Source organism: Procambarus clarkii, chromosome 35 (assembly GCF_040958095.1).
Source record: "Procambarus clarkii isolate CNS0578487 chromosome 35, FALCON_Pclarkii_2.0, whole genome shotgun sequence".
Classification (NCBI taxonomy): domain Eukaryota; kingdom Metazoa; phylum Arthropoda; class Malacostraca; order Decapoda; family Cambaridae; genus Procambarus; species Procambarus clarkii.
In genome coordinates this window covers 6,080,919-6,105,790 of record NC_091184.1, presented here as the reverse complement: position 1 = coordinate 6,105,790, position 24,872 = coordinate 6,080,919, and the positions used below count along the sequence as shown (strand labels likewise).

At 38.3% G+C, this 24,872-nt stretch overlaps 1 pseudogene; it reads right to left on the bottom strand.

Moving 5' to 3' along the window:
• Positions 1 to 22,117: 22,117 nt before the first annotated feature.
• LOC138371211 (dnaJ homolog subfamily C member 17 pseudogene) lies at positions 22,118 to 22,867 on the bottom strand (annotated as a pseudogene).
• Positions 22,868 to 24,872: the final 2,005 nt, after the last annotated feature.

Below are 24,872 nucleotides of genomic sequence, written 5' to 3'. Positions count from 1 at the left end.
AAATTAGAAATCTTTCATATGAAGAAAGATTAACAAAGCTTAAATTGCATTCACTGGAAAGGCGAAGAGTTAGGGGTGACATGATAGTGGTTTACAAGTGGATGAATGGACATAACAAAGGAGATATTAATAGGGTATTAAAAGTATCAACACAAGACAGAACACGAAACAATTGGTATAAATTGGATAAGTTTAGATTTAGGAAAGACTTGGGTAAATACTGGTTCAGTAACAGGGTTGTTGATTTGTGGAACCAATTACCGCGTAACGTGCTGGAGGTGGGGGTCCCTCGATTGTTTCAAGCGCGGGTTGGACAAGTATATGAGTGAGATTGGGTGGTTATAAATAGGAGCTGCCTCGTATGAGCCAATAGGCCTTCTGCAGTTGCCTTTGTTCTTATGTTCTTATGAACGGCCATTTATAAAACCATGTTGCGACTGGTTAGCTTTCCAAAACTCTGGCACTCTGCCTGACTCTATTGATTTATTAAATATGGTTGACATTGGGTCACACAGCTCCTCTTTGCATTCTCTAAGCACCCTGGCAAACACTTCATCCGGCCCTGGGGATTTGTTTGGTTTGAGTTTTACTATTTGTTTAAGAATCAAAGAAAACTGGGAATGCTTCTATGGAAGAAATGAAATGTATGCTCGTGATGGGGTGCATCTATCGGGGGCTGGGGTTGTTGCTGTTGCGAACTCGTTGGAACCAGTGGTTAGAGGTGTTTGTTTGGGTTTAAACTGTTAGTAGATAGTGGTATGGGAATTGATTTGGAGGAAGGAGGTAATAAAAGTATGTGTTCGTGGGAGAAAAGAATTGGCAAAATGATCAGGGAAAGAAAAGGGCCTCAAAAAAACAATTCACTTAGGATATATTACACTAACAGTAGAAGTCTAAGAAATAAAATTAATGAATTAAATGCTCTTGTCTGCACAGAAAAATAGATATTATTGCACTTACCGAAACGTGGATGAACGTAGAAAATAGAGAACTATTAGCTGAATATCAAATAAATGGATTTAAACTATTTCACACAGATAGATATATTAGACGAGGAGGGGGAGTAGCCATATATGTTAGGGAGAATTTGAAATGTAGTCTCAAAGAGGGAATCAAAACTGAGCCCCACACAGAAACTATTTGGATAGAATTAAACGAAAAAGCAAATAATATTATAATAGGAGTTATATATAGGCCACCAAATTTAGACAGAATGGAAGCAAAGCATCTATGGAATGAAATATCTAGATCTAACAGTATTTATGTCATGGGTGACTTTAATTTTAGTGGAATAAACTGGGTGAACAAAACTGGGAATAGTGAAGCAGAAGATTTTCTAGAATTAATTGACGATTGCTTTCTTACGCAACACATTAAGGAACCAACGCGGGAAAATAATATTTTAGATTTAGTGTTAACTAACAGGGAAACACAAATTAATGACATCGAAATAGGGAGTGAGCTAGGGAACAGTGATCACAAAGTAATCAGATTTAGCATAGAATGGAATAGACCTGTAGGAGAAAATTCTGTTAAAGTGCCAGATTTTCGAAAAGTTGATTTTAATAGCCTAAGAAATTTTTTGGGTCAAATAGATTGGAAACTCTTGGGTATGGGGTGTGGGCCGGTCTTAGAGCGAGACATGAACCCAGCGATAGTTGACGTAAAAGGGGATTTCGATGTGGATTTAATAAGAACATAAGAACAAAGGCAACTGCAGAAGGCCTATTGGCCCATACGAGGCAGCTCCTATTTATAACCACCCAATCCCACTCATATACATGTCCATCCCATGCTTGAAACAATCGTGGGACCCCACCTCCACAATGTTATGCGGCAATTGGTTCCACAAATCAACAACCCTGTTACTGAACCAGTATTTACCCAAGTCTTTCCTAAATCTAAACTTATCCAATTTATACCAATTGTTTCGTGTTCTGTCTTGTGTTGATACTTTTAATACCCTATTAATATCCCCTTTGTTATGTCCATTCATCCACTTGTAAACCTCTATCATGTCACCCCTAACTCATCGCCTTTCCAGTGAATGCAACTAAAGCTTTGTTAATCTTTCTTCATATGAAAGATTTCTAATTTGGGGAATTAACTTAGTCATCCTACGCTGGACACGTTCAAGTGAATTTATATCCATTCTATAATATGGCGACCAAAACTGAACTGCAAAATCTAAATGGGGCCTAACTAGAGCAAGATATAGCTTGAGAACCACACCAGGTGTCTTGTTACTAACGCTGCGATTAATAAATCCAAGTGTCCGATTTGCCTTATTACGAACATTTATGCATTGATCCTTTTGTTTTAAATTCTTACTTATCATAACTCCCAGATCCCTTTCACAATCCGACTTCGCAATCTCAGCACCATCTAGCTCGTATCTTGTAACACTATCATCATTACCTAACCTCAGAACTTTACATTTATCAGCATTAAACTGCATCTGCCAATCCTTTGACCATTTCAAAACCCTATCTAGATCAACTTGAAGTGATAGCGAGTCCTCCTCCGAATTAATTTCCCTACCGATTTTCGTATCATCGGCAAATTAGCAAATGTTGCTACTCAAACCTGAATCTAAATCATTTATATATATTATAAACAACAGAGGTCCCAGGACAGAGCCTTGAGGCACTCCACTTACAACATTTTCCCACTCTGACTTGACTCCATTTATACTAACTCTGTTTCCTTTGGTATAGCCATGCCCTAATCCAGTTTAATATAGCACCCCCAATACATGAGCCTCTATCTTTTTAATCAGTCTTTCATGTGGCACTGTAGCAAAAGCTTTGCTAAAGTCAAGGTACACAACATTAGAATCCTTACCACTATCAACTGCCTCAACTATGCTAGAATAAAAAGATAACAAATTTGTTAAACATGAACAGCCATTTATAAAACCATGTTGCGACTCAATTATTAATTTATGTTTTTCAAGATGAAGACGAATTTTATTTGCTATTATAGATTCGAGTAACTTACCCACAATAGACGTTAGGCTAATTGGTCGATAGTTAGACGCAAGTGATCTATCTCCTTTCTTAAAAACTGGTATCACATTAGCAACTTTCCAAAACTCTGGCACTCTGCCTGACTCTATTGATTTATTAAATATGGTTGACAGTGGGTCACAAAGCTCCTCTTTGCATTCTTGAAGCACCCTGGCAAACACTTCATCCGGCCCTGGGGATTTGTTTGGTTTGAGTTTTACTATTTGTTTAAGAACATCCTCCCTGGTAACTGCTAAACTCGTCAACCTGTCCTCGTCCCCACCCACATAGACTTGTTCGGCTGAAGGCATATTGTTAAGTTCCTCTTTAGTAAATACAGATACAAAATATTTATTAAAAATACTACTCATCTCTTCATCACTGTCTGTTATTTGACCTGTCTCAGTTTTTAATGGACCTATCCTTTCCCTAGTCTTAGTATGATATAACTGAAAAAAAACCTTTAAGATTTCTTTGCTTGCCCTGCTATGCGAACTTCATAGTTTCTTTTTGCTTTCCTTATCTCTTTTTTAACATTTCTAACCAGTTGTACGAATTCCTGTTCTAAAGTGACCTCCCAATTTTTAATCCTTTTGTACCAAGCTCTCTTTTTACCTATAAGGTTCTTCAAATTCTTTGTTATCCACTTTGGGTCATTAGTATTCGATCTATTCAATTTGTATGGTATACTACGTTCCTGTGCTTTGTTTAGAATATTCTTAAATAAGTTATATATTGAATTCACATCGAAATCTCCATTTACGTCACCTATGGCTGGGTTCATGTCTCGCTCCAAGACCGGCCCACACCCCATACCCAAGACTTTCCAATCAATTTGACCCAAAGAATTTCTTAGGCTATTAAAATCAGCTTTTCGAAAATCTGGCACTTAAACAGAATTTTCTCCTACAGGTCTATTCCATTCTATGCTCAATCTGATTTCTTTGTGATCACTGTTCCTTAGCTCACTCCCTATTTCGATGTCATTAATTTGTGTTTCCCTGTTAGTTAACACTAAATCTAAAATATTATTTTCCCGTGTTGGTTCCTTAATGTGTTGCGTAAGAAAGCAATCGTCAATTAATTCTAGAAAATCTTCTGCTTCACTATTCCCTGTTTTGTTCAACCAGTTTATTCCACTAAAATTAAAGTCACCCATGACGTAAATACTGTTAAATCTAGATGCTCTAGATATTTCATCCCATAGATGCTTTGCTTCCAATCTGTCTAAATTTGGTGGCCTATATTTAACTCCTATTATAATATTATTTGCTTTTTCGTATAATTCTATCCAAATAGTTTCTGAGTGTGGCTCAGTTTTGATTCCCTCTTTGAGACTACATTTCAAATTGTCCTTAACATATGAACACATGGGAGCTACTCCCCCTCCTCGTCTAATATATCTATCTGTGTGAAATAGTTTAAATCCATTTATTTGATATTCAGCTAATAGTTCTCTATTTTCTACATTCATCCACGTTTCGGTAAGTGCAATAATATCTATTTTTTCTGTGCAGACAAGAGCATTTAATTCGTTAATTTTATTTCTTAGACTTCTACTGTTAGTGTAATATGCCCTAAGTGAATTGTTATTTTGAGGCCCTTCTCTTTCCCTGATCATTTTGCCAATTCCTTTCTCCCACAAACACATACTTTTATTATCTCCTTCCTTCAAATCAATTCCCATACCTCTATCTACTAACAGTTTAAATCCAAACAAACACCTGTAACCACTTCTTCCAACGAGTTCGCAACAGCAACAACCCCAGCTCTCGATAGATGCACCCCATCACGAGCATACATTTCATTTCTTCCATAGAAGTGTTCCCAGTTGTCAATGAAAGATATTGCATTTGATTTGCAATATCTTTCCAGCCGCCAATTGACACCAAGTGCCCTTGACATCCATTCATTTCCCACTCCCTTTCTTGGAAGAATGCCACATATGATCGGGATTCCTCCCTTGCTCCTAACTAATTCAATGGCTGTCCTGAATCTCTGTATTAGTTCCTCACTCCTAACTCGTCCAACATCATTACCCCCTGCACTAACACAAATAATGGGTTTGTTCCCATTTCCTGTCATAATATCATTCATGTTTCCAACAATATCACCAATTCCAGCTCCCGGGTAGCAAACCCTTAATCTGTTCCCCCTATCTCTGGCACAAAACGTTCTGTCTAAATACCTCACCTGGGAATCTCCCACAACCAAAATTCCCTTCGATTCTCCCTTTTCCTTTTGAGCAGTTTGAGGGACCTGCGCTTTAATGCTCCTCGTTACTTTGTCTTTGCCAACTCGTTGAACAACAGGTACAACACAGCACTCGTCCTCTAATACGAGTGCTGTGTTGCACTCATAAATAGTATATAACTTATTTAAGAATATTCTAAACAAAGCATAGGAACTTAGTATACCATACAAATTGAATAGGTCGAATACTAATGACCCAAAGTGGATAACAAATAATTTAAAGAACCTTATAGGTAACAGGAGAGCTTGGTACAAAAGGATTAAGAATGGGGAAGTCAGGTTAGAACAGGAATTCATACAACTGGTTAGAAATGTTAAAAAAGAGATTAGGAAAGTAAAAAGAAACTATGAAGTTCGCATAGCAGAGCAAGCAAAGTCAAATCCTAAAGGGTTTTTTCAGTTATATCGAACTAAGACTACGGAAAGGATAGGTCCATTAAAATCTGAGACAGGTCAAATAACGGATAATGACAAGGAGATGAGTAGTATTTTTAACAAATATTTTATATCTGTATTTACTAAAGAAGAACTTAACAATATGCCTTCAGCCGAACAAGTCTATGTGGGTGGGGATGAGGACAGGTTGACTAGTTTAGCAGTTACCAGGGAGGATGTAATTAAACAAATAGAAAAACTAAAACCAAACAAATCCCCAGGGCCGGATGAAGTGTTTGCCAGGGTGCTTAAAGAATGCAAAGAGGAGCTTTCCGACCCACTGTCTACCATATTTAATAAATCAATAGAGTCAGGCAGAGTGCCAGAGTTATGGAAGGTAGCTAATGTGGTACCAATTTTTAAGAAAGGAGATAGATCACTTGCGTCAAACTATCGGCCAATTAGCCTAACGTCTATTGTGGGAAAGTTACTTGAATCAATAATTGCAGATGCAATTCGTCTCCATCTTGAAAGGCATAAATTAATAAATGAGTCGCAACATGGTTTTACAAATGGCCGTTCATGTTTAACAAATTTGCTAACTTTTTATTCCAGCATAGTTGAGGCAGTTGATAGTGGTAAAGATTGTGATGTTTTGTACCTTGACTTTAGCAAAGCTTTTGATACAGTGCCACATGAAAGACTAATTAAAAAAATAGAAGCTCATGGTATTGGGGGTGCTATATTAACTTGGATTAGGGCATGGCTATTCCAAAGGAAACAGAGTTAGTATAAATGGGGTTAAGTCAGAGTGGGATAATGTTAGTGGAGTACCTCAGGGCTCTGTCCTGGGACCTCTGTTGTTTATAATATATATAAATGATTTAGATTCAGGTTTGAGTAGCAACATTTGCAAATTTGCCGATGATACGAAAATCGGTAGGGAAATTAATTCGGAGGAGGACTCGCTATCACTTCAAGTTGATCTAGATAGGGTATTGAAATGGTCAAAGGATTGGCAAATGCAGTTTAATGCTGATAAATGTAAAGTTCTGAGGCTAGGTAATGATGATAGGGTTAAAAGATACGAGCTAGATGGTGTTGAGATTGCGAAGTCGGATTGCGAAAGGGATCTGGGAGTTATGATTAGTAAGAATTTAAAACAAAAGGATCAATGCATGAATGTTCGTAATAAGGCGAATAGGACACTGAGATTTATTAATCGAAGCGTTAGTAACAAGACACGTGGTGTGGTTCTTAAGCTATATCTTTCACTGGTTAGGCCCCATTTATATTATGCAGTTCAGTTTTGGTCGCCGTATTATAGAATGGATATAAATTCACTTGAACGTGTCCAACGTAGGATGACTAAGTTTATTCCCCAAATTAGAAATCTTTCATATGAAGAAAGATTAACAAAGCTTAAGTTGCATTCACTGGAAAGGCGAAGAGTTAGGGGTGACATGATAGAGGTTTACAAGTGGATGAATGGACATAACAGGGGGGATATTAATAGGGTATTAATAATATCTACACAAGACAGAACACGAAACAATGGGTATAAATTGGATAAGTTTAGATTTAGGACAGACTTGGGTAAATACTGGTTCAGTAACAGGGTTGTTGATTTGTGGAACCAATTACCGCGTAACATTGTGGAGGTGGGGTCCCTCGATTGTTTCAAGCATGGGTTGGACATGTATATGAGTGGGATTGGGTGGTTATAAATAGGAGCTGCCTCATATGGGCCAATAGGCCTTCTGCAGTTGCCTTTGTTCTTATGTAATAGCTAAGGTCAAGGAGTTCCTAAAATAGTGGAAGTTAGGTTAGGCCCAGACCCCAGGAAGACAATTCCCGGAAAATAATACTTGTCCTATGAGTTCGCCGTCAAGAGGGCCAGAATCTCGGCCTTGGTGTAGGTTCCTCGGAACCGAACCTTGATTGGGTGGAACATGGTGATGTTTAACTGGCACCAGGAGTGAAGAAAGTCCCCTTCATCGGGTCAATGCCAATGGAAGAAAGCTTTCTATCTGTATAGTGCTCCGATCGCCAATTCACATCACTGACGAAGGCCTTCCGGCTCTTCCCGGTATAAAACGCCAGGATGGGAGGGGGGCTGACATTTTAAGAGTGAAGAGCTTAGAGAGAAATTTCATATAACTGACCCCCCCCCCCTCCCTATGTCGTTACCTCACTGTACTGTGGTCAGGTGAAGATAGACGAATCACGAGCCTGCCTTCCTCACTAAGTAGGTAGTTACAATTTGTAACTACAATATATAAATAATGGTCTAGTTTGTGCAGGTCAATGTTAACATTAAAAATATTGTGACATTGGTTAATTTGGGCTGACTTGATCAAATTGCGTTCATCAAAACTCCTTCACTTAGCAATATGTTTTGGCTCTCTCCAATTAATATTATGATTATATAAACTGGCATGTATCTTGAGATGATTTCGGGGCTTAGCGTCCTCAACAAGGCCTCATTTTTTGTTTCACATCTCCAGGAAGCAGCCCGTAGCAGCTGTCTAACTCCCAGGTACCTATTTACTGCTAAGTGAACAGATGCATCAGGGTGAAAGAAACTCAGCCCATTTGTTTCCGCTTCCACCGGAGGATCGAACCCGGAACCTCAGGACTGCGAATCCGAAGCGCTGTCCATTCAGCTGTCTGGCTTCCTTACATCCACTTACTCATTAGTCATTTATCAGCTTACAAATTCTTCACATACTGTCAATGTCTCGCTCCATTTTATTATTTTAAGTACATTCACATTTCTTGATCTATATATCTCATAGACTTCACAAGCCACTCATAAAACCTTAAAATTACTATACACTCGCATATTTTCCTCAGATACTATTGCTAACTATAGTCCCTTGCACAAGATGGCAAGAGAGGCAGCCAAATAACAAACACTCATAGCTGATGGAACAAGTTCCAGTTGAGTGAGTAAGGGGGCGTAAGACACCACCCCCGTCGATGACCTATTTGACCAAGTTATGTGGATATAAAAAATTCATGGGGATTAATACATGTAGCTTCTCTTCTCGGGAAGAGAGATGGTATCTCTAAATCATCATCAATCAACATGTGGTCAAAATAATTCTTAGTATACAGCAGAACAACTGCCGGCCAAGCAATATTAATATGAAATATTGTTGCATCTTTGGTGAAGCAACTTTTGCTTTGGTCAGACAACAAAACAGCTTCAAATGTTTGAAGTAATTCCCATTGAGTAAAAAATTCTTTCAAACGTCTACGTGGAAGAAAGGAAGTAGAGCGATAAGGAAATGGCTGAGGAGTCTTGCTGGGGGTCGATGGAGGATATCTTGTGACAAGAGTCTGGATGATGCGGTTGGACACACCAACCACCAAAGAAAACAAATGCATTTGGCAACCATTGGAGTTGAGCACTGGATCAGCCTCGTTGGCACTGATGATGAAAACAGGAAGTGACAAAGCAAAGAGACATACAATAATCTACATTGAAGATTGATACATTGTGATAAGTGCCAGGGGAAGGCCAAAGCCAATGAAGTACGACCAGTTATCCTCGATGAAACATAATCTCTTGTATATTTCCCAACCCATGTTGAATCATCTGTACTCAAAGGCATAGTGCATTAAGCATACACAGGTGAATACCGTTCAGGATCACATTTACACCCACCAGAGGCACCAGCTTCATAAAGCTACCCTGTATGAGAAAAAGACAAAGATGGAGATGAGAATCGGATACAAGTTTACTGATGCAGTTGATCAGGTGGGGACGTCCTTGGCGCTGGTGATATACACTGTCAGCTATGTCTTGAAACCATATGGTGTTAATGATCCTGGAGAGCACGAAGAGTGGCAAGACCCACAATGTGTTGAAGATGGTAGAGAGGATGGGCAGCACCAACGACCACAGTGGCCCCGCTTCCTCATCCAGGAAGAGCCCCAGCACCTGCTTCAGTCCCAGCAACAGCATGTAGTGGAAGAATGCTACACTGAAGCCGAAAACATCACCGTTGAGGATGCAGCACTGCAATGTAAATGAAATGCATTGTAAGCATGTAAATGCAGTGCATTGGACTGTTCGGCCCATTCTAATCGCACAATGTTGATAAGTGTGAACTCAGAGATTTACTAGTTTGTCAAAGCTTCACACTCCCAATCGTTACAAGGGATCGAAAACAAACACACACACACACACACACACGCGCGCGCGCATTTTATCCTTCTTCCCAAAAGATCAGATCAGATTTATCCAGATCTCCCCCCACCCCCCCCCCAAAAAAAGAACTAGGAAACAAAAGGCTGGCATTTTAAAGGGAGAATTAGGAGACGAGTTTTCCTAAGTGAAATATCTTGGGACACATACCTCAGAGCTAAGTCTGAACAAGATATGATGGACTATGTCACCCAAAAGTGTCAGGAGGCAGTAAACAGGTTTATCCCGGCCCAAAAGGAAAAACCCGAGAAGCAAAAGAAGAATCCATAGTATAATAGGGCATGCATGGAAGCTAAGGAACTGAACAAAAGGGTGTGGAGGAACTTCCGGAATAAGAGAACACCAGAAAGCAGAGAGATACCAGAGAACCAGAAATGAGTATGCCAGGGTGAGAAGAGAAGCAGAGAAAAATTATGAAAATGATATAGCAAACAAAGCCAAGACCGAACCAAAGCTATTCTAGTCTCATCAGGAGGAAAACAATAGTGAGAGAACAGAGAACGAAACTAAGAACAGGCGAGGACAGGTATACAGAGAATGACAAAGAGGTGTGTGAAGAACTCAACAAGAGGTTCCAGGTCTTCACAATAGAACAAGGTGAGGTCACTGTGCTAGGAGAGGGGTAAGTAAACCAAGCGGCCTTGGAAGGGTTCGAAATTACGAGATGAAGTCAAGACACCGCTGGGTCTGGACGTTAGAAAGGCTCTTGGTCCAGATGGTATCTCGCCATGGGTACTGAAAAAGTGTGCAGAGGCACTTTGCTTACCACTCTCCATAGTGTATAATAGGTCACTGGAGACGGGAGACCTACCAGAAATATGGAAGACAGCGAATGTGGTCCCAATATACAAAAAAAGGGCCACAGGGAAGAGGCACTGAGCTACAGGCCAGTATCCTTGACTTGTATACTATGCAAGGTGATGAAGATCGTGAGAAAACCTAGTAACAAATCTGGAGGGAAGGGACTTCGTAACAAATCGCCAACATGAGTTCAGGGAGGGTAAATCTTGCCTGACAGCTTAGAATTCTACGATCAAGTGACAAAGATTAAGCAAGTGAAGGCTGGGCGGACTGCATTTTCTTTGATTGTCGGAAAGCCTTTGACACAGTACAACATAAGAGGCTGGTACATAAGCTGGAGAGACAGGCTTGAGTAGCTGGTAAAGTCCTCCAGTGGATAAGGGAGTACCTAAGCAATAGGAAGCAGAGAGTTACGGTGAGGGGTGAGACCTTAGATTGGCGTGAAGTCACCAGTGGAGTCCCACAGGGGCTCTGTACTCGGTCCTATCCTGTTTCTGATTTATGTAAATGATCTCCCGGAGGGTATAGACTCATTTCTCTCAATGTTTGGTGAATATGCCAAAATTATGAGGAGGATTAAGACAGGAGGAGGACTGCTTGAGGATTCAAGAAGACCTAGACAAGCTGAAGGGATGGTCGAACAAATGGTTGTTAGGTAAACCCAAACAAATGTAATGTATTGATGATAGGTGTAGGGAACAGGAGGCCAGATACAAAGTATCATCTGGGATATGAAATCCTTCGAGTCAGAGAAAAAAACTTGGGGGCAGACCTGTTCCCTGCGGCCCATATCAAGAGGATAACATCAGCGGCATATGCCAGGCTGGCCAACATAACAACGGCATTTAGAAACTTGTGTAAGGAATCATTCAGAACTTTGCATACCACACACGTCAGACCAATCCTGGAGTATGCAGCCTCATCATGGAGTCCATATCTAATGAAGGATAAGACTAAACTGGAAAAAGTTCAAAGGTTTGCCACCAGACAAACCCGAGCTGAGGGGTATGATCTACGAGGAGTAGATCATATTTTTTAAAATAGATTTTTGTAGTAGTGTAAACCGGGCCATAGACCGTCCCTTTTGCTTTTTCCCACGGCCGGTCTATTTTCAACTTTTTAGACCGTCCGTTTTGCTTTTTCCCACGGCCGGGCTATTTTCAACTTTTTAGACCGTCCGTTTTGCTTTTTCCCACGGCCGGGCTATTTTCAACTTTTTAGACCGTCCGTTTTGCTTTTTCCCACGGCCGGGCTATTTTCAACTTTTTAGACCGTCCGTTTTGCTTTTTCCCACGGCCGGGCTATTTTCAACTTTTTAGACCGTCCGTTTTGCTTTTTCCCACGGCCGGTCTATTTTCAACGTTTTAGACCGTCCCTTTTGCTTTTTCCCACGGCCGGTCTATGGCGCCGGGCTATTTTCAACTTTTAGACCGTCCGTTTTTTCAGGGGCTGGTCTACGCACCCTGGGTTTTATACAAGTCGCTCTATGGCCCCTGCCATTTTCGCTCAAGGGGATTAAACGGCCGCCTCCAGTCATCCCCAAATTTCGTTAGCTTAGTGACCCTGCACAGGCATGTTAAAGGGGATTAAAAAGCCGGTCAAGGCCCCAGGGTTTTCTCGAATTTTCTTTCATGGCCTGACCCATGCACAGGCATAGCCAATGGTCAATGACGTCATCAACTTACCTGGGGATTAAAAGGCCGGCTCCTGGCCCCATCATATTTCGTTACCTGAGCAACCCTGCACAGGCATCGCTAATGGATAATGACGTCACCCCCGTCTTCATTTTCCCTGTATAAGTCCGTTTTCTGTTACAGTGTAATTATTCCCATTTTCAATATTTATAGCAAAGGGGGATTCAAATGCTGCCTTCTGTCAAGCCTAATGTGCAATGGCGTTAATCATTATAAGCTCGTTTTTCTCAATAAGGTATTGCCGTACTGTTTCCTATTGTCTAAGATCATTTTATAGCTAAGATTACATAATAATAACATAAGAAATGACTTCAAACCCTGTTTACAGAACCAGTATTTACCCAGGTCTTTTTCCTAAATCTTAAACTTATTCCAATTTATGTCCATTGTTTCATGTTCTGTCTAGTGTTGATAATTTTAGTAGTCTATTAATATTCCCCTTTTATCATGTCCATTCATTCACAGCTCTATCATGTCACCTCTATTTCTTTGCCTTTCTAGAGAATGTAATTTAAGCTTTGTCAATCTTTCTTCAGAAATTGCTTATTGAGCATAGGGCAAAATAAAAATGAAAACTTACTATCTTTCATTTGTATGAAAACAGTCCCCTGCCAGGCGTGGTGACTTCAATGCGATTTCAGTACTAATCCAACATTACTGTATAAACTAACAGTCCCCTGCCAGGCATGGTGACTTCAATGCAATTTCAGTAGTAATCCAATATTACTGCATAAACTCATAAATGGATATGCGCATCTCACATTCACTCAAGAACATACCTCCCTTACACCTTGCGGTAGCATATAACAAATCAAAATACTCATTCGGTGTACATATATAGGAATACTACATTCAGTAAAAGCAAGCCTCTCATGTTTCTTAAATAAGGCCTTCTGCAGTTGCCTTCTTTTTCTGACGTCATCATCCCTAATGTTGCGCAAGGCGTCAACGGGCTAAATGCGGATCCCAGGAGGTGCACACATAAGTGTGAACTCTTAATCTGGCTTAATACCTCAACTGTACTCTGTGCTTCATCAAAGTTGATATTCAGCTACAATGGCTCGTATTTTCGCTCATTGCTCATATTTTCTGATATTCATAAACCCAATCAAACCATTCTAACCTAACCTAACTTATTATATATAACAAACAAATGCATTCTACAGACCAGGTATTGTTGTTTTTGTTTGGCGACATCACGAAAAGCGACCTCAGGTATAGGGATAAGATATTGCTGGCCATTGACCAATGCGGCCTTTAGCGTTCTACTGACATATGTATTTAATGTTATTATTCAAAAATGAGTAGACTAGCCATCCCCACCTAACCTAATCAGAGGACTAAGAATATACATTTTAGTCATCCACAACTGTAATCATTATTCAGTGATAAGTTCAAAAGTATAACAGCAGCCCAAATGTCGTACTGCAATTTAAGCAGAATCGTACATCTGGCAGCATAGCAGGTGAGCTGAACATAAGAATAAAGGTAACTGCAGAGGTCCTATTGGCCCATACGAGGCAGCTCCTATATATTTCCACCCAATCTCATTCATGTCCACCCTATGCTTAAAACAACCAAGGGATCCCACTTAAAGCATTTGTTTACAATAATAGTTTTAATAAATAGCTCTTATTCTAGTTTTATACACAACAGCAATTATGAAACCCTATAGCTAGATATTCTACTATAATCCACAAGTAGTTACCACACATCTGGCAGTACAGCGGATTAGTGGCTGTGTTCATAGGCTAGTCAACTGTCCTCACATCCATCAAATAGCTATCCAAATGTCGCACCTCAATTCATCCATCTAGCAACTCAGCTGGATGCTAGCCACTATATTCATAGGCTAATCATTTCTACACCTCAAAAAATCCTAGATTTGTTACGCAAATCAGGTAACTTGTTTCTAAACCAACAGTCGCAAATACAAGCATACATACCTACTCATACTCCACAACCTATACATTCATAGAGAATAGCCTAGTTTTTTGCCACCATTTCCCCATTAATCAGATGCAATTTATGCCATGCACACAGAAAATACAGCATCTACACACCAAATATGCCATTTATTCGCAAAATATATTATTTACACTCAAAATATGCCATCACACAAAAATATGTCATTTATAGACAAAAATATAACATTTACATGCAAAAATATGTCAGTTGGACATGAAAATGTAGCATTTACACAATACTGCATGGACACTCAGAGTATGACATTTACACAAAGTACAGTATTTTGCACAAATATATCAAAATGCTTATGCATTTAGACAATCAAAAATGCGCTTTCACTAAAATTACACAATTTCACAAACATAATTTTCACGAAATACCCATACATTGTCTCATAAACCAAAATACACTTACACCATGAAGATCTATTTTATCAGATTACAGAGCTTACACAAAATACACAATATTCACACACAAATACAGTTGCACCAGTTCCACTTCAACAAATATTAAAAACACAACTTGCATAAATGCACTATTATCACAAAAATTATTATAAAACATGGACAATTATTACACAGTTTGTGTAATTATTTTACATCTTTGCACAATTAATACAAGAAAACTTGCTATATAATTACTCAACTTGCACAATGACAATCAATACACAAAGGTATAAATAAACAATTCGTCCATATGCAATTACACAACATGCGCAATTAATACACAACTTATACAAATATTACACATCTTTCATAATTATTACACAACTTGTACAAATGCATATCTAGCACAAATACGTACAATACACAACTACCCCAAATACGAAAATACACAACTAGCATAAATACACGATTTACACAAATACAATTGCGACATTTACACAACTCGCTCAAAAATATAACCAATACACAACTTACCAAAATATGAACAATACACAACTTACCAAAATATGAACAATACACAACTTACCAAATATGAACAATACATAACTAGCACATATTCATTAAATACACAACTAAGCAATTTCCGCAAATACACATACAAAAACATATACAATTAATACATACAACTTTCACAAAACAATACACAATTTATAGAAATATAATCAATACATAATTGCAATAATCATACAACTTATGCAAAATACATAATCTGCACAATTAATACACAAGTATATTAATTGTGCTATATATGTACAAACACAACCAACTAGGTCAAACAATACACAATTTGCATGATATTTTTCTGGGTATATTTAGGACATTAATTATAATATGTTGAGTTTAACCAACTCCCCAAAAGTCAGAATTTCACATATAAAAATGGTGCATATGACTTCCTATCTCAATATATAACACATTCTTTTTCCATTAAGATATCAACATTATTAGTGCTAAACTATTCATCTAACATATGTCCACTGTTTTAATGTCTAATTAATACCTTCCTTGTTACATCCTCTCCAATCAGACCACCCATATTTATGTATTTATTCAAATCATCTAACAGACTTATTTGTTCTAGCCTTAGTTATGTTAGGGCAGGTGGGGTTAGGTGAAGTCAGTATTTTCTATGATAATTTTAGACAAATTTGCTATATCTTATCAAAATGCATCTTGTTAAAACTTAAATTCATCTAAATCTATAAAAAATATACTTCGCAAATTTGACTAAATTCAACCTAGCTAAACTAAATATGAGCATCCCATATCTTCACATACAAGCCTATGTCGCCTCTGTCCATACATTATATGAGTCTGCCATATAGCTCGAACCCCAAATAGGAAAATTTACACTATTTCATAAACATGCTAGTTCATTACCCTAAGATATTATATATGTCCTTCCCTACACGACCTCACCTAACCTGACCTGGCATAATCAAACCTAGATTTAGTTCAAGTTGGTGAAATTTAAGCTATGCCACTTTAATTCGACATAATTTATGGCAATTTCCACCAAATATACCCAAATGTTGCGTAGCATAGCACTGCCAAAGCCCATTTTCTCCTATTCCATACTACCCTACACAACCTCACCTAACCTGACCTAGCATATCCAAACCTGGATTTGGTTAAAGTTGGCGAAATTTATGCTATGCCACCTAAATATGACCTAATTTAAGGCAATTTCCACCAAATATACCCAAATGTTGTGTATCATAGCATCACCAAAGCCCATTTTTACCTACATTTTCTCCTATTCCATCCTACCCTACACAACCTCACCTAACCTATCATATCCAAACCTGGATTTGGTTAAAGTCTGCGAAATTTAAGCTATCCCACATAAATTCGACCTAATTTAAGGCAATTCCCACCAAATATCCCCAAATGTTGCGTATCATAGCACTGCCAAAGCCCATTTTTACCTACATTTTCTCCTATTCCATCCTACCCTATGCAACCTTACCTAACCTATCCTACCATATCCAAACCTAGATTTGGTTGAAGTCTGCGAAATTTAAGCTATCCCACCTAAATTCTATCTAATTTAAGGCAATTCCCACCAAATATATCCAAATGTTCTGTATCACAGCACTGCCAAAGCCCATTTTTACCTACATTTTCTCCTATTCCATCGTACCCTACGCAACCTTACCTAACCTATCCTAGCATATCCAAACCTAGATTTGGTTAAAGTCGGCGAAGTTTAAGTTATCCCATATAAATTTGACCTAATTTAAGACAATTTCCACCAAATATACCCAAAAATGTTTTGGAACATAGCACGGCCAAAGCTCATTTTAGCTGAGTTTTCACCTATTCCAACCTGCCCTAGACAACCCTACCCATTCTCTCCTGGCATATCCAAAGTCAGATTTGATTATAGATAGCAAAATTTATGCCTTTCCAACCTAAATTTTACCTAATTTAAGCCAATTTCCACCGAATATACCCAAATGTTTTTGTATCTTAGCATGGTCAAAGTTTATTTTAGCTGAGTTTTCACCTATTCCAACCTGCCCTAGACATCCCTACCCGGCCTCTCCTGGCCGGGTAGGAGAAATCTGACAGCCAAAGTCAGATTTGATTATAGTTGGCAAAATTTATGCCTTTCCCACCTAAATTTTACCTAATTTATGCCAATTTCCACCGAATATACCCAAATGTTTTGTATCTTAGCATGGTCAAGAGACACGAGAGTTAAGTATACAACTTTAGAACACTTTCCCACCAGGAGACTCGAACCCTAGCCAGCACAGAAGCCTTCCAGCAACTGGCATAACAGGTACGCCTTAACCCTCTGCACCACCGCTCAGACCCTTAAAAGAGATGGTAATTTCGGAGTATTTAAATCCCCCAAAGATCAACACCTCCCAAGAGCACCAGAGCAAGTGAGAGGTCATTTAGACGTTAATTTCATCAAGTCCCTGTTAATATGGGAAGACACAGTGTCTCTGCTTAAGGCACAACTCTCCTAAACACGAGAGTTAAGTATACAACTTTAGAACACTTTCCCACCAGGAGACTCGAACCCTAGCCAGCACAGAAGCCTTCCAGCAACTGGCATAACAGGTACGCCTTAACCCTCTGCACCACCGCTCAGACCCTTAAAAGAGATGGTAATTTCGGAGTATTTAAATCCCCCAAAGATCAACACCTCCCAAGAGCACCAGAGCAAGTGAGGGGTCATTTAGACGTTAATTTCATCAAGTCCCTGTTAATATGGGAAGACACAGTGTCTCTGCTTAAGGCACAACTCTCCTAAACACGAGAGAGTTTATATATATATATATATATATATATATATATATATATATATATATATATATATATATATATATATATATATATATATATATATATATATATATATATATATATATATATATATGCATATATATATATATTACTGCATATATATATATATATATATATATATATATATATATATATATATATATATATATATATATATATATATATATATATATATATATATATATATATATATATATATATATATATATTACTGCATATATATATATATATATATATATATATATATATATATATATATATATATATATATATATATATATATATATATATGTATATATATATATATATATATATATATACATATATATATATATATATATATATATATATATATATATATATATATGTATCTATATATATATATATATATATATATATATATATATATATATATATATATATATCTGCATATATATATATATATATATATATATGCAGTAATATTGGATTACTACTGAAAATCGCACTGAAGTCACCATGCCTGGCAGGAGACTGATAGTTTATACAGTAATATTGGATTAGTACTGAAATCGCATTGAAGTCACCACGCCTGGCAGGGGACTGTTTTCATACAAATGAAAGATAGTAAGTTTTCATTTTTATTTTGCCCTATGCTCAATAAGCAATTTCTGAAGAAAGATTGACAATGCTTAAATTACATTCTCTAGAAAGGCAAAGAAATAGAGGTGACATGATAGAGCTGTGAATGAATGGACATGATAAAGGGGGAATATTAATAGACTATTAAAATTATCAACACTAGACAGAACATGAAACAATGGACATAAATTGGAATAAGTTTTAGATTTAGATTTAGGAAAAAGACCTGGGTAAATACTGGTTCTGTAAACAGGGTTTGAACTCATTTCTTATGTTATTATGTAATCTTAGCTATAAAATGATCTTAGACAATGGGAAACCGTACGGCAATACCTTATTGAGAAAAACGAGCTTATAATGATTAACACCATTGCACATTAGGCTTGACAGAAGGCAGCATTTGTATCCCCCTTTGCTATAAACATTAAAAATGGGAATAAACATACTATAACAGAAAACGGACTTATTCAGGGAAGAAGAATACGGGGTGACTATTAGCAATGCCTGTGCGAAATATGATGGGGCCGGCCTTTTAATCCCCAGGTAAGTTGATGACGTCATTGACCATTAGCAATGCCCGTGCATGGCTCACCGGGCTAACGAAAAAACATGGGGCCATAACGTGTCCCTTAAATCTCACCGGGGTAACGAAAAAACATGGGGCCATAACGTGTCCCTTAAATCTCACCGGGGTAACGAAAAAACATGGGGCCATAACGTGTCCCTTAGGAAAAGCAAAACGGACACGTTATGGCCTGGTTTACACTACTGGTGAGTGGTGACGCCTGGGTGGTGTTTGGCCGAGCTGGGTGATTGGTGACGCCTGGGTCGGTGATTGGCCGGGCTGGGTGATTGGTGACGCCTGGGTGGTGTTTGGCCGGGCTGGGTGAGTGGTGACGCCTGGGTCTGAGATTTGCTACTACCGCGGGAGTTACTCGTCAAGTAGTTAAGGTGTGTGGAGGCACTACTCGAGATGCCTCTTGTAGGGAGGTCTGGGGAAGGCTTCAGCCTGGATATTGAATGCCTTGGTCGACTTTGAGGTAGCGGTACCAGCCCAATCCTTTATTTTATATAAAAATTTAACCAGTGCCTCAAAAAAATATTCAAAATCTACCCTATCTATAGAATTTAAAATCTGCAGATTGTATCGAAATAATCGGCATAATTCAAATGCTGAATCCAGTTATCTGACACCCGACTGTAATGCTGTTTATAGTCCAGCAATCTTCCCAATACACCTGGAAGAAAAATTCAATACTCAGAATTGATATAACTAAATTCAATATTGCAACCACTATCACAAAATCTGGCCAACAAATATCATTGGTCATCGGCGTCCATCAACGTGTTTCGTCATGAACGCGTAACACAAGAATTCCAATACATGCTGAAATCTCACTGCTTCAGGAGAAGAACACTGAACTCTTCAAGTTCATTCATGTGTTCCAGTCACCATCTGTGGTCACTTTTTGCCACATGTCACTTAATTATCAAACCTAACATTCAAAATCAATGTCCAAAATGACATTCTGACAATCTTACAAATGTGTTTATTATCAATACTACTTTTAATATCACAGTTCTCAAATGAGTACGCAGCAACAAAATGTGTACATACTTCCAGCTAAGAGTATAAAGTTAATGTTGTCAACCCCTCTTGCACCAATGAATGCGGAGCAAGAAAATGACAATTATCATTTTCCAGAGCCTACGTCCTAGACACATTGCAATAACTCTCATACTAGAGAGCTCTATCTCGAGAACGGGTCCATGTGAAAAAATTGTACATTTCCATTTTAATAGAATTTCACTACTATATTTCTAGTTTTCAACATTTAGGTTTTCCAAAATTACATTCCTAGGTATTCAGAGATCTTAATTTTTTCAGAAATTGAATACAATAACAAAATAGAGCAAACATAACATTTTAACATTATTACACAACAAATGTTAAAAAAAAAATCTGTTAGACCAGTGACGTGTAGTTGATTGTAGTTTCGACGACCACAAATTTTAGAATGTGGAGAATCCTCGTCCTCTTGTACACCATTCCGGTTTCTGCTGAAGAATGATAGAACTATCCGACCAGATAGCACGACCGACAGGTGAGTCTGTGGCTGGCTGCAGCCTGCTGGGTGAACCTTGCTAAAGAGACACGGCTCAATTTTCAACTCGAGGTCACAAAACAGTAATGATGGATGAGACTGAAACAACAGGTGACCACAGTAGAACAGGACGTAGATGTACAACGGTCTCTCCCTCTCTCTCGGGACGGAAGCGGCTTCAGTGTCGTTGAGTTTATTGGAATAAGTGCACCTTAATCAAGCACCACAATTAGATGGTGAGGAATTATTACTTGACATCTTCCAGGCACCTGTAGGGTATTTCCTGGTAGGATGTGACATCCCACGGACACTTTAATGAATTTTACAAAATGTGGTGGGCAACTTTTGCTTGGTCAGTGCATACATCCCACATGACCTCTTATTAGTGTCTGGAAGAGACATGAAAAGTAATTTTGGGTAATTTACGCTATACTTCTGCTTCCTTTTAATTAAAGCCACTAATGGAGGATGGTCGACCATTTCAACATAAAAAATCTTTCCCAGCTACAATCTGCAGTTCCTCGCAACTTTTGTGCAGACTAGGAGTAATCAAATCTTTTCAAGAAATCCATACCGATTAAAATGTCTCTAGAAAACTTACTTATGTCAAAGTTATCTTGTCCCAAGATGTCTATCTTTTGCCCATTAAATTTTTGCCCAGTCAAATTATTTCCACAACTCCTAAGGTAAAATGTCTCAACTTGTTGAAGGCTGAATTTTTCGTGAAATTTCCTTTACTGCCAGTGTTCACAAATGCCGTCCATTTCGCACCTTCCCCCTTCGCTTCAAAAGTAGATCTACTGTTATGGGGGGTCTCATGGCTGCTCTGTGAGGGGTAATTAATAATTAATAATAAAGGGGAATATATTAATCGAACCTACATCCAAGAGTATCCCAGACGTAGGGATCTGAGTGTCTATCACTCTAGCAGTTCCCACCTACCACTCTTGTGGTGTCTACCACCCTTCTCTAAGGAACAGAGAAGTATGCCTCCGCAGACAGAGACATGCAACACACATAATGGGAAAATAAAACTAAGTAAGAAGTATTTGAAGGTCGGTTTCTTGGACAAATCAAGACAACATGAGATATATATTTTTGTACAAATTATAAAAGATTATTTTCATCCAAAGCAATCAAACAACTTGTTTATTATTATAAAATTTGATTGAGAAACATTTAACTGGTTTGGCTCACATTCTCTACTGATTCACGACAACTAGATTCAAAGTTTAAATTGGATTTGTCCTTACACTCATAATTTTTAGGATTTTTTTTGGAGGATATGAGGCTTTTTGTGAGGTGCCTCTCACATGTGTGTAACTTTTACTGGTTTGCCAGTTTGACCTCTCTCAAACTGCACTGCCATATCCGCTGCATTTTTGGTCTTATATTCTATTAATGCTGTTCCTTTTCTATTTTTCTGCACCATAACCAGAGCATTGATGTCTCCCCACTTATAGAAGAGTTGGTTAATTTCCTGCTGGGAATACCCTGGCCAATCGTCTGTTGACATCCACTTAACTTTAACTTTGTGACCCCGTGTGTCCATAGCTGGAGGTTCACTGCTTTTGGAGACTTTAGATGAACTCCGAAAAAGCTCTGCCCCTACCTCCCTATTTACTCGATCCAGTTCCTCCAAAATAAGTTGCTCGCCCTCCTTGTCCAATCTTTTCAATTCACGTCGAAACTGTTCTTCTTCTGACATATCTTGCTGTTCCCTACTGCGTTGAACACGTCGTTCCCGTTCCTCCAAATCTGACCTTAGTTTCTGTGATCTGGTAACATGTTCACGGGCTCTGGCAGCTGCTGCTTTACGACTCTTGAGGGTCTTGTCATATGCTTTACGTGTTCCTGGATCTAACAAAATCTCAAGAATTTTCTTAAGTTTGTCAAATTCATCAGTAGCGAATGGGTTATCTGGATTCTTATCCGGATGACATTTAAGAGCTCTTTGTCTGTACGATTTCTTAATATCCTTTTCCTCGGCATCAATAGTTATCCCCAGAATTTGATAGAAGTCCAGTTTCGATAGTTTCGTATTATGTTCCTGCGACATAACGTCCTCAATGCGTCACTACCACTTTCACAAGAGCTAATATTTTCGACAGCTGCTTCTTATGTTTTATTACGCGTTTCTGGAGCGAATGATCTCTGTCCTCAGCTTGCTGTCAACAGTCATATGTAAAGACGTCAAATGTTAGTTAATTTATATCCTACGTACATCTCACTGGGAGGAGACATGTAGCATCTCTCTCAATGTAAAAACATAGTCCTGGAACCTCTGTTAATCATAATATATATAAATTATTTAGATTCAGGTTTGAACATAAGAATAAAGCTCTGGTTAGCCCCATTTAGATTATGCAGTTCAGTTTTGGTCGCCGTACTATAGAATGGATATAATTTCACTTGAACGTGTCCAACGTAGGATGACTAACTTAATTAAGAACATAAGAACAAAGGTAACTGCAGAAGGCCTATTGGCCCATACGAGGCAGCTCCTATTCTATAACCACCTAATCCCACTCATATACTTGTCCAACCCGCGCTTGAAACAATCGAGGGACACCACCTCCACCACGTTACGCGACAATTGGTTCCACGAATCAACAACCCTGTTTGTTGTATTTACCCAAGTCTTTCCTAAATCTAAACTTATCCAATTTATACCCATTGTTTCGTGTTCTGTCTTGTGTTGATATTTTTAATACCCTATTAATATCCCCCCTGTTATGTCCATTCATCCACTTGTAAACCTCTATCATGTCACCCCTAACTCTTCGCCTTTCCAGTGAATGCAACTTAAGCTTTGTTAATCTTTCTTCATATGAAAGATTTCTAATTTGGGGAATTAACTTAGTCATCCTACGTTGGACACGTTCAAGTGAATTTATATCCATTCTATAATACGGCGACCAAAACTGAACTGCATAATATAAATGGATAAATGGGGCCTAACCAGTGCAAGATATAGCTTAAGAACCACACCAGGTGTCTTGTTACTAACGCTTCGATTAATAAATCCCAGTGTCCTATTCGCCTTATTACGAACATTTATGCATTGATCCTTTTGTTTTAAATTCTTACTAATCATAACTCCCAGATCCCTTTCGCAATCCGACTTCGAACATAAGAACATAAGAACAAAGGTAACTGCAGAAGGCCTATTGGCCCATACGAGGCAGCTCCTATTCTATAACCACCCAATCCCACTCATATACTTGTCCAACCCGTGCTTGAAACAATCGAGGGACCCCACCTCCACAATGTTACGCGGCAATTGGTTCCACAAATCAACAACCCTGTTACTGAACCAGTATTTACCCAAGTCTTTCCTAAATCTAAACTTATCCAATTTATATCCATTGTTTCGTGTTCTGTCCTGTGTTGATACTTTTAATACCCTATTAATATCCCCCCGGTTATGTCCATTCATCCACTTGTAAACCTCTATCATGTCACCCCTAACTCTTCGCCTTTCCAGTGAATGCAACTTAAGCTTTGTTAATCTTTCTTCATATGAAAGATTTCTAATTTGGGGAATTAACTTAGTCATCCTACGCTGGACACGTTCAAGTGAATTTATATCCATTCTATAATATGGCGACCAAAACTGAACTGCATAATCTAAATGGGGCCTAACTAGAGCAAGATATAGCTTGAGAACCACACCAGGTGTCTTGTTACTAACGCTGCGATTAATAAATCCAAGTGTCCGATTTGCCTTATTACGAACATTTATGCATTGATCCTTTTGTTTTAAATTCTTACTAATCATAACTCCCAGATCCCTTTCGCAATCCGACTTCGCAATCACAACACCATCTAGCTCGTATCTTGTAACTCTATCATCATTACCTAACCTCAGAACTTTACATTTATCAGCATTAAACTGCATCTGCCAATCCTTTGACCATTTCAAAACCCTATCTAGATCAACTTGAAGTGATAGTGAGTCCTCCTCCGAATTAATTTCCCTACCGATTTTCGTATCATCGGCAAATTTGCAAATGTTGCTACTCAAACCTGAATCTAAATCATTTATATATATTATAAACAAC